General features: G+C 37.0%; 1 long non-coding RNA gene across 1 annotated transcript in view; it reads right to left on the bottom strand.

The window, feature by feature from the left end:
* Positions 1–508: 508 nt before the first annotated feature.
* LOC106541749 (uncharacterized) overlaps positions 509–12,507 on the bottom strand; it is a 45,815-nt gene continuing 33,816 nt past the window's right edge. Inside the window, exon 6 of the long non-coding RNA XR_015696921.1 lies at positions 509–2,295. This is a non-coding gene — a long non-coding RNA (uncharacterized LOC106541749). The remainder of the gene's footprint in view (positions 2,296–12,507) is intronic.

The following is a 12,507-nucleotide window of genomic DNA, read 5'->3' on the forward strand; positions in this document are numbered from 1 at the left end:
ACATTCAAATATATATAAACATTCACTTGACTCTAACTGTTATTACATCCTTTTATATAAATTATTCTAAATTTAAAGTAAATCTATATTATGGCATTTCATTATATCCTCTTAAAATCATCCAGCCGGCAGTCAGCAGAAGTAGCCTACAGCACTGCATTCTAACCACTGTGCCACCACGGACAGTATGTGCCAGTCTGTGATACTACAAATGACACTAAAGATGTCATACATACCCACCTCATAAGAAAGATGGAAATAATCTACTTTGGTATGCATGAAAGCGGGAGCAGATTTTAACATCTTGCAATGCAGCTAGGCATCTCTCTACATGAACTTAATAAAGACTGTAGTGTGGAGGAGACTACAGAATAAGGTGAGACACAGCATAGCCCAGAAATATCTGCACTAATTGTTCTAAGTGTCTCAAGTTGTCTGCTGTACAGGTACTCCTCAACTTACAACAGTTCATTTAGTGATCGTTCAAAGTCACAATAGCACTGAAAAAAAAACCATTTTTCACAGTTACAACTGTCAGGCCTGCAGCCATCTTTTCTTTTGGGTCTTTGGCCTGCCACACTTTCTATTCTTCTGCTATGCATTTTCTATTGTGGGGAAATGGGAGGGGGATTGTAAGGTGTCACATACTATGCAGTCACAACAAAATTCTTTCTAGACAGCCAAGGTCATCCTTTATCTCTGCACCTCTGCACTTGACCAGAATTGGATCGGTGGAACTGCCAGCATGGCAGTCGAAGATTGGACCATGTGATGAACTTGAGAGTAGGGGGGCAAGATCTTGAACTTTCAACTGGGTGGGGAAAATTGGGAAACTTTCAGATTTGGGTTTTCCCAGATGTGCCAAAATGGCTTTCTTAATAAATTGGAACTTTGAGCAATACTTTGCCTTGGACTCTGATTTACTTTTGGATGCTATTTGGACTCCTGACAACAACTTTTGTATGATCCCCATGTTCATGTGATAAAAATTCAGATGTTTGGCAACTAGCTCATACTTATGACAGTTGCTGTGTGCCGGGGTCATGTGATCACCTTTTATGACTTTTTGATAAGTGAAGTTAATGGGAAGCCGGATTCACTTAACAACCAGGTTACTAACTTAACAACTGCAGTGACTGACTTAACAATAGTGGCAAGAAAACTCACTTCACAACAGAAATTTGGGGCGCAATTGTGGTTGTAAATGGAGGACTACCTGCAATTCAAAATTCTGGCATGCAAAATCAGATAGATATTGAGGAATATATGCTTCCATCATTCAACCTTGGCAGGTTGCAATGGGCCAACAGGGAATTCTTGCTGCATCTGAGCTTGACGTAGGACCGCCTCGTTCACAGTTTCATTTTTGGCTATATGATGCTTCAGTTGTTTTGCATGTCTCTGCGTTCATATTCATAGCTTTAGAATAGAATCTGGAGCATCAGCATTAGCAAGTGAACGTCTGCATTCCAAATTGCTACTAGCCTCTTGCCAGGATTCCTGCAGCTCTTGGATATAAATGAACGACTAGGAAAAGTCAATTAAAGGATTTTGCTGACTGATGGGTGTAGGAGCTTTTTTTGGCACAGCAGCAGGAGGTGACATGAAAAATTGCAGCTTTTTACAGCTCCCCTTGTTTTCCGTGTTTCTAAATATTTAATTTAACTACAAGTTTCTCTGTTGCGCAAGGTAAAAATATTCTATTTTGAGACACACGTTTTGTCCACTACATAATCCCTTTTCCCACCTCACCACCACGGATAAAATATTAATATGTGATGTTAATGAAAAATGCAGAAGCAAAGACTTGGATGAAAGCTTGTCTTTCCCTTTTTAACTACATTGCGTGAAACTGTGTCTTTGTGAGAGGACTGCCTGCTAGGCCAGGGAGATATCACCTGTTCTGGAACATGGCACAGAAGGAGCCGTTGCTCCTGCCAGCAAATCTCTTTCACTCTCATCACTCTATTGGGTGATGGGCGTGATAGGCATTCTCAGGATGAATTCCTAAGCACAACAGAATTTTTTAAAAAAACAGAGTGTATGAAAATATCAGAAGCACAAGTTCTGAAAACAATGGCAAGAAAAATGCCTAATTATATTCAGTTAGGTTCAGTGATATTCAGACCTGACCTACTTATCCAATTGTGCGCAACATTCTTCTACTTGATAACAGTTCAGGCAGAAAGTGAAAAGTAGCCCATCTGTAATTGGAACATTTATTGATGAAAAATCTTAGTCCCTGGAGAAACATCAGCAAGAGCATTAATTTCCCCTTCATTCTGAATTCAGCAGCTAGGAAAACACAGAAAAAAAGGAAAGGTGTCAATCAGTGGAATTAAGAATTTCCTCTAAGTCATGCCTAAAGGAAGAATAGAATAGAACAGAATACAATTCTTTATTGGACTAGTGTGATTGGGCACACAAGGAATTTGTCTTTGGTGGATTTGCTCTTAGTGTATAATAAAGGAAAAGATGCTTTTGTCATGAATCATAAGGTACAATACTTAATGATAGTCATAGGGTACAAGTAAGCAATCAAATATACTAGGAAACAATCAATATAAGAATGTAAGAATACAAGCAACAAAGTTACAGTCATTCAGTCATAGTGGAAGGAGACTGGTGATAACAACGATGAGAAGATTAATAGTAATAGTAATGCAGACTTGTAAATAGTTTGACAGTATTGAGGGAATTACTTGTTTAGCAGAGTGATGGCATTCGTGAAAAAACTGTTCTTGTGTTTAATTGTGGTACGCAGTGCTCTATAGTGTCATTTTGAGGGTAGAAGTTGAAACAACTTATGTCCATGATGTGAGGAGTCTGTAAATATTTCCATGGCCCTCTTTTTGACTCATGTAGTATACAGGTCCTCAATGGAAGGCAGGTTGGTAGTAATTGATTTTTCTGCAGTTCTGATTATCCTCTGAAGTCTGTGTCTGTCTTGTTGGGTTGCAGAACCAAACCAGACAGTTATAGAGGTGCAGATGACAGACTCAATAATTCCTCTGTAGAACTGTATCAGCAGCTACTTGGTGTCAAGCCAGCCTCCCTCAGCAACCAAGAAAGAAACCACTTAACTCCATTTTGCAGAATTAAGAGTACTTTTACTGGTTATGAAAAGATAGCAGCTAAGCAAAGCAAGATCTGAGGCAAATCATACATATCAATATGTGACCCAACCCCCTTCCCCTGGTAACCCCATCCCACACTCCAATCTGCAAATCCCTTAGGTGTCACGTGAGTTCCATCTTCAAAAAGCATCATCAGGTTGGTATGCAGGACAGTTGGCCTTGGCCACCCCAATCACTATCTCCAGCATGCGCAGTAAATGGTGAGAACAAAACCTCCTTTGTACAATCTCTCCTGTACTTAAAACTTCCCTTCCCTTCCCTCTCCTGTACTTAAAACTTCCCTTCCAAAATACCAGGCCCCCCTCCCCATTTCAATGGCAGCTGAAAGCAAATAGCGAAACAGAGGCTGACAGTTTGAGCTTTCTAAGTTGGCACAGAAAGAACATTCTTTGTTGTGCTTTTTTGATGACACTGTGCTATGCTTTGGATTCCAAGGCAAACAGGTTCTGAAGAACGCCTGTAAGATCCATCTGCAACTTCTTAAAACAGCAGCATCTTTTCCTGTGAATGTCTCATTGCCCTCTACAGCCAATTCTCAGATTTCCTCTGCAAAGTTGCATTTGGCTTAAGAATCAGCAGACAGGCATTACATGTGCACCCGTGTCCATTCTGAAGCATCTTTTCACCTTTAAATCTGAAGACCTTTGCAGTCCTTGGAAAGAAATCCCATAACGTATTCTTTGCAGGTAGAGACAAACACTACAAAGGTCAAGAAAGAACTAGAAGCTATTTATAGAGCTAGGAAATGGAAGCCATTAAGAAACGAAGTTGAATAATAAATGTATTAAGTAATTTCTAGAAAAGCATGTAGCGCAATACCCCAGCTCTGCTTATGGTGGTCTAGACACATTGTATTATTCTTCCTTCTATAATTTATCCTGTCTAATCCTCAGAACCATAAATCATGTTCAATTTTTTTCATTTTTAAGCACACAAAAAACAAACACCATAAGAGGCTTCCAGATACCAATAAATGTAGATAACTTATTTTCTCTAATCGAAGAAATCGATTTATCCATTTCAGAAAAATCTGTAAACTTCACCAACTATTTTTCCACAGTGGGTAGTATTGAAGCTTTCCACCTCTGTGCATATAGTAATTGCACCACAGAATCATAAATCATTTCCATAGCTTTTTCTAACTATCCATTAATCCTAAAAGGAAAGGTTCTGGCTTCAACTGAATATCAATCTTTAAAATCCTCTGTATCAAACTAGGTATCTAAATCCATTTTTAAAAGCTTTTTTTACATGTCTGCCAAGCAAGATATTTTCTCCCTTCATGTTGTTCATATTTCCAACATACATTTCAAGTGCCTTTAAACATTTGAGATAATTTCTCTGATATCATATACCACCCATACACATTGTATAATTGTCTTTTAGATCATAACACAATGTAAATTTCAGCTCCTTTAATCATATATTTTCCCATTGATACATATACATTATAACAAAATTCTTAGCCCACTTTAACCTGTTCTTCCTGTTTCAAATTTCAATAAAAGTTTGTGTGTTTTAGCAATTATATGTCCATCATCAATATTTCAAATTCTGATTTACTTTGTACAATACCACAAGTATTTTTATTCATGTTAAAACTTTCATATAACCATAAATGGGAAAACCATCCACAACTATATCTTTCTCCTATTAATTGTTCTATTGATTTGATTTTAAATTCCCCTGGAAATTTTCCAATACCTCAACCATTTATCTTTATTTGCCATTTCTGTTCTGTAATATACTTCTTGAGCTGAGATCCATAATAGTGATTTCTGGCACAACCTGAGTTTATAATGTATTCCAATATGACACATATAATAACATTATTTTTAAAGTGCACTTTAACTTGAACTTATCATACCATAAATATTCATGCCATCCAAACCTGAAGTCATGACTTTCTAGCAGGTATTATGTATTTTAAGTCTGAACATTTGATAACTATTAAAACTCCTACCAAAACAGATTCTTCCATCCTATGGAAGCTGGGCCTTTTAAAACACAAATTGTTGAACTGCTAAATCTTAGTTGTTGCTGTCTGATATGCATGGACTGAGCTTCTCAACCTTGATATGTAGACTTTAACACCCCAAATTCCCTAGCTAATATGCTGACTGAGGAATTCTATGACTTAAGTCCACATATCTTAAAGTTGTGAGATATTGATTTTGATATTTCCCTGGTGCTTACTGGCTAGCTGTTCACTAAGAAACCCAATTAATTACATCGCTAAAGGCAGTGGAAAGCTACCTCTGGTTACCTACAAGGACAGTTACATGTTTCCATCATTTCCATACTTCAAATCCTACAAAGCAGCTTGAGGTTAACCTATGATTGCCTTACTTTGTCTTTACTCCAGGGAGAGGCAGAGAGAATTGAGACAGGAGTAAAGACAAGGCAATCTCTGCAGAGCTGCAGTGCTTTCAGCAAAAAAAAGACCAGCTTTATGGAGATTCCAGATACACTACAGATGAATGACAATCAATCCACAAGCTTCTAGGCAAATCTTAGATATATACATAAATATAATCTTAGATATATACATAAATATATGCACAGGAGAGAAAGAAGATAAATTTAGTCTGAAAGCAGGGCAAGCAAAAGAGTAAAGCAAATTGCTAGCTGAGAGAGAAAGGAAACACTGTAAATCAAAGCTTTAAATTATGAGAGGCAGTAGATTATCTATGAGTAAGAAAGAAAAGAATAAAGCACTAGATTTTCTGCCTGGTGAATTATGTCCAGCTTTCCTGTATTTATCAAGGGAAGTGAGCAGCCCACTTAACATGGGTAGAAAGGGTGGCAAGCTTTGTCAGCAAGGGCATTGCCCAACTGATTAGGATGAATGGAGAGGAGAATGGTAGTTTACATGGCCAAGAAAAATAATCCAAACAGGCCAGGATGGAAGAGGCCTGACCCCCCAAATAAAGATCAAATTGCCAGAAAGGAAATTGGAGAAAAGCAATTCCATGAAACTCTGTGCAGTGACTGTGGTCTTTTTGCAAAAGAATGGAAAGAGTTGGTTAGGTCTGTTACGTACTGTGCTTTTGAAATGTCCTGCTCTTTTAAGGACACTTCTCATTGTACTATATGTGTGAAAAGACAACTGCTAGCTCTTAGCAATCCTTTCAGAGCACAGAAAGGAATCCACGCCTACTGGGTTCAATAAGGAAATTTGTTTAAAGTTATTTTTGAACCTGTATATTGTAGTACTTTCTAGTATAAAAGAATACTGTCTGTTCCTATAGTTATTGCTTTGCTAATTCAGATAGGAAATTTGTAACTGTCTGGTCATTATGAGAGGGTTGAATCTCTTACTGGATCTATGGGAAGGATGGAGGAGGAAAGCCCACCCTGTACAGCCCTGCCATTCACAATAGTGGTGAATATCTGTAATTCAGATGTAGGAGGAGGGTGAAGGTTCGTTTTGCAAGCTTGGTTTCCAAATCTTTCTGAATCCCAAATCCTTAATCTCTACACACATTGATGCCAAATAGCCCCAGTTCAATTGGAGCAACACAAAAATCATTGGCCATGCTATCACCCACCACACTCATGAGTTCATCGAAGCCTAGCACTCCACAAGCAATTCCATCAACAGACACATTGACCAGAAACCAGCCTATGGACCCCTCAGAATCCAAATCAACTGCACAGCCAACCAGAGACAGCACCAACCCTCAACCAACCCAAGCAAACCCCCACCCCAGCCAGCACTTCATCTCCCAATCACCCTCACCTGATGTAAATTCCCCATCACAAGACCCATCACAAGACTCTCACTGGTGATTCACACCTGACCCAATACAAGACTTGACACACCCACACCTGACCCATCACAAGATCCTGACCTGATGGGACCCTCACTTGACATGACCTCACCATCACAAGACCTACTGACTACATAGAGCCCTTAAAAACAGAACAACGCTGACATCCCCTAACTCTGCTGAAGATGTTACCTAGCCTGGTAATGGAACATTTGGAAACCAACCCACAAGCATGGAGAATGAACCTTCACTCTCAGCCCTGCCGAGGTGGTGCAGTGGTTAGGGTGCAGTACTGCAGGCCACTTCAGCTGACTGTTATCTGCAGTTCAGCGGTTCTAATCTCACCGGCTCAAGGTTGACTCAGCCTTCCATCCTTCCGAGGTGGGTGAAATGAGGACCCAGACTGTGGGGGGTGATATGCTGACTCTGTAAACCACTTAGAGAGGGCTGAAAGCTCTATGAAGCGGTATATAAGTCTAACTGCTATTGCTATTGCTATTTATTGGAGACTTGACAACAGGCTTGTTTATAGTGATTTGGATAGAAATGGAAGGAATCTAACTGAGAGATCCTGTGGGGAGTCAGTTTCCCCAAACACAAGACAAGCAGATTGAATAAACCTGGTGTTACATACAGTAGAAAAATGTCACTCTATAGGGGTTTGGCAGGGGGTTGGACTATAAGACCTCCGAGGTCTCTTCCAACTCAATTGTATTGTTACTATTATACTTATATACTTAATAAGTACTTATATACTTATTATACTTATAGTTCAGATGCAAAAAAGACTTGAAAAGAGTGTTGCATCCAAGCCTTTGGAAGGCTGCGTAATATCAAGACACAACTTTATAAGTCCCCAAACATAGACAACTGGAGAAAACAGGAAAAGCCTATGGCAGCTGCAGTGTTTTAAAAGTAAGGTACAATTCCATTCATATGACACTGATGTTCAAAGCATATATTGAAATCGTGCAGTATAAAAGAAAAACAACTGAATGTTTGGATGATCTGGAGTTACTTGAGTCCTTCCTGTCTGATATTTTCCTCAGCATCTTGACTTTACTTTCAATTTTCAAATAGTATATTTTTTAAAAAGGAACACTTTGTTTGTGAATTCTAATGGGCACGCTCCAGCAAGAATTAATGCACTCTACTATTCATTTAAAAATAGTGTCATAAATTATACAAGCTACACATACACAATTATATAATGAATCAGTTTTATTCAAACTCATAACATTCTGATATGTTATGAAATAAGAGCTGGTTTGATCTAATGGTTAAGACTTCAGGCTAGAAACCAAGAGTGGTTGACTGACTTTGGGCCAGTCACTGTCAGCCTGACCCACCTTATGGGGTTGATGTTGTGGAGAAAACAGGAAGAGGAAATAGTATTAGGTATGTCTGCCATGTTAAGTTATTTATAAAAACAATAGGCAGAACATATATACAGACATACAATTAAAGATAAATGTTGTAATTTGTTAGGTATGAATAAAGCTAAAGTTGCACTTACCTAGGAGTATCTGTCATTTAATTCAATGGGACTTTTTTTGTATAAAAGTTTTTTTTATTTTTAGACAAAGACAAACAAGATATGAAACATAAAACCATCATCAATTACATATACATATAGCATGACGTTTGGTTACAAGCATTTGTGCATCACCGCTTTCAATTATATATAAAGTCACAGATTGTCCATCAGGTATACATAGGTACATTGTTATCACTTTAGATCATATGTTCAGCTACAATTGTTATTCCTTCATTTTAAACACATATTCTAGAGATTAGATTCATGTATATACCAACATTCCATTGCGTCATTATTAGTCTATTTAGTAATAATATGTCTTTATAGTATCACCTATCTCATACTATTTTTCTTACAATATGAAAGAATACTTATGCATGACCACTTTCAGTTGTATATAAAATCACAGATTGTCCATCAAATATTCATAGATACATTATTATCATTGTACATCATATCTTCAACTCCAATTGTTATTCCTTCATTTTAAACTAAATATTCTAAACATTCGATACATACGTACATACATACATACATACATACATACATATATATTCCATTGCATCATTATAAATCTATTTAATAATATGTCTTTATGATATCACCTATCATTCTATTATTCTTACAATGTGAAAAACTTCTCCAAAATTTTTCATTTCAATGTTTTTTATCTAACCACTGATAGAACAAATCCTTATAATCCATACCTTATAAAAATGTTCATCTTCTTGTTCTCTAATTTTGAACGTCATTTTACTCATTTCAGCACATTCCATTATTTTTCAAATAACTTCCTCCTGCGTTGGTATTTTCTCATTTTTCCATTTTTTTGCAAATAGAATTCTAGCTGCCATTAAAACATTTACAATGAAATACTTCAGATCTTTATTATATGTTTCTGGTATGATTCCTAATAAAAAAAATCTCTGGTTTAAAGTCTATGTGTTTTTGTTTTATTTTCTCCAACCATGTGTGGATTTTAGTCCAATATCTTTTAGCTTCTATGCAGGTCCACCACATATGGTAATATGAGCCCGGTGCCTGATGACATTTCCAACACTTTTCCGACTTGTTCTTGAACATTCTTGCTATTCTCGTTGGGGGTAGGTGCCACCTGTAAAACATCTTATACAAATTTTCCTTGTATGCTGTTGACATTGTCATTTTATGATTTTGAGACCACAATTTCTGCCATTTCTCTAGTTCAAGCCCATGTCCAAAAATTTTCCCCAAGCTATCATAGTTTCTTTAACTTGTTCTTCCTTTAACTTAACCTCTAGTAATCTCTTGTATGCCCTTATCCAGTTGGTTCCAATTAGAAAAGGAATAAGAAAAAGGAGGTAAAAAAGGGGGAGCAAAAAGGAACACCCCAAATAGAAATATAGAAGTATGAAAATGCAAAAATTATGAAAAAGAAAAAAAAGGAAAAGAAAAAAGTGTTTAGTTTTTTCCTTAGTCCAATTCACTTAAAACAAGCTAACAAATTACTCAAAAAAATTTGAAAAGGAGAAAAGGAGACAGAGAGGAGTCACAACTTTCATAAGAGTAGGGTAAACACTGCCATTAAAAAAGAAGAAAAAGAGTTCAAAGCTTTTATAAGGTGAAAGCCTTTCCAAGGTCACTCTGAGCTTTCACTTAAAAAATGTTTATTTATTCTTTCAAGGTAAATTTCCAGACACTGAAAGTTTACAAGGAACACCTGTATAAACAACTGCCTTTTACTTTTTAAAAATAGAAAAAGGAAAACCAAGAAAAGGGAAATACAATAGTTCATTAAGCAAAAGTTAAAAAAAAAGGAAATTCTTAGACGGTTAAAACTTAATTATATCAATGTTTCAAAAGAGTCCAATGAAGAAAGAAAAAAACACACAAAGAGCCAGTCCAATTTAGAAAGTGATTTACAATGGAAGTCCAATCAGGCTTCCAACAGTAAAAAGGGAAAAGAGGAAACTTTCAATTAACTATGCCTTAAGTCTGCCGCTTGCTCTCTCATTAGTCTTTATTTTAAATTAAATCTCCAAATTTAGAGTGTTCTCTCTCCAATAGAAAAAAAAAACTTTCACCAAAATGACATGCTTCTCTCCTGCCCTTACGTTTCGGAGCTGTCAGCAGTTCCAGCAGCCTAATGGCTGACTCATAGTCGCTGGCAAGAGGGGCTTTTTCTCGGATCACCAGAGACTTTGCAGGTGTCTCTGGGATCGACAGGATATACCCCTACCTGTCACTGTCTCTTCGGGATGGTTTAGGTCCAGATTGAACCATCCTGAGACCGGAATTCAGCTGCGATCCCGGAGCCCCAGGAAAGTCCATCGTTTCACTGCCACATGAAGCACCTCCCCCCAATGGGACTTTATTTTAGTAGTAGACCAAAATAGATTTGTCCTGTAAATCACTTTCGGATGAAAGCAGGCATTTTATTTGTTTAAGTCATGATCTACACATTTATCAATTAATAAATAAACCAGAACTTTTGTTCTAACATTATAAGAAGGAGTATTTCTACTGGCCTCTATCACTCTCTGCTGTATTCCACATTAATGAAACAAATGGAGGGAACTGGAGTTCCTGTTTTCATATCTCCTGTATTTTTCAGTGTGCTAATCTGCAGACAAAAAAGATCTCTGTTGTTTATGTTTTCATCAAAGTATAATGCACAACTTAAAAGACTGTGTCAGGCATTTTTATAGTAAATGGTTCTAAAAAAATGTTATCATCTCCTTTGATCTCTTTGTCCCTTCTTTGGAATCAAGATAGCAAACAGCCTGGTTGGAGAATTTATACCTTGGGGGGGGGGGGACACAGCTTTTGTGGAAAACTTTATTATAACTTTATTATAAACACCGGCAATAGAGGTGTCTATAAGGAACCAGAATGTCAGTGACACCATAGTTATCAATTGGGGACCTCTAAAATCAACAGTGTCCTCAAGAAAGGATTAAAAATATCAAGATTAACTTTGTCCAGGGGTCAAAGTGGATGGAGTGTTTAAAAAAAGTCAAGAATAGCAGCTTCTAGCCATGTAATGGGAACCTTGATCCTTTTGTTTAAAAAAAAAAAACATTCATTGTGACTTACATAAAACAAGGGGGGGATTCTGACCACTGGGTTATGGCTGCCATTTTGACTTTTTGCCCCTTCCCTGAAGATATCTCTGTTTAAAATTCAACAACCTTTTTAAAAAAATGTTTTTTTAGAAAATAATTCAAAGGATCTGAAATCTGAAGTGATTGTCAAATCTCATGAGTTTGATTATTTTAGCATAAGATCTTAGTCAATAATTTATGTATTCATTTGCTAATCAGATTTCTACACTACCTATTTCACATAAATGACTTTGGGTGTCTTACAATAAAATACCAGAATTGTTCAAGATTTCAGATAAGAATGGAGATTTGTTGGCATTCTGGCATGCAAAATCTATGAGGTTAGGAAACGAGAATGCAAAAAAAAACCTCATGCTAGGCTGACAATACACACAAGCAGTGGTATTTACATTGCCAAGTCCTGCTTTACAAAAGTGAATTTAATTTTTGCCTTGTTCCTTTCATTGGCTATCTTTTTCATTCTGTTCTAGTCACTCCAGTTGAAGTGATTTGATCTTTAACTTTTGTGAATGAAACCCAAAAATGACTGTTAATTAATGACATCATCCTTCTGATTCCCCTTGCTGAAGACATTGCAGGAATTTAAACATAATTGGCACTTATCAGTTGAAAAGCAAAGCAGTTGCTTTTACCTGATTGCTGACAGACTGTGAAATATTTCCATCTGTCTCATTTGACATTGTGCTCCCTCTGTAATATTCCAATGAAAAACTGCTCTTCCTACAGCAATGCTGAAGCCTAGAGACAGTTATAGTTCCTTGTGAATGGTTTCACAAGAAACTAGAATAAATAACACTGCATAGAGATCCTTTCTGGATTTGCAAAATGAGTTCTTCTTTAGTCTTACAAGCTATTTGAAGACTGAAAGGGTTTGATGGAAAGTGGCTACTAGCTCTCTGATTAGTATGCTCCCCTAGCTTGAGTAAGGCTGAAATAAAGTCCTGAATAAATATCTA

The sequence above is a fragment of the Thamnophis sirtalis genome, unplaced genomic scaffold (assembly GCF_051295495.1).
Source record: "Thamnophis sirtalis isolate CommonGarterSnake01/CBP01778 unplaced genomic scaffold, rThaSir2_p1.2 scaffold_6, whole genome shotgun sequence".
Classification (NCBI taxonomy): Eukaryota; Metazoa; Chordata; class Lepidosauria; order Squamata; family Natricidae; genus Thamnophis; species Thamnophis sirtalis.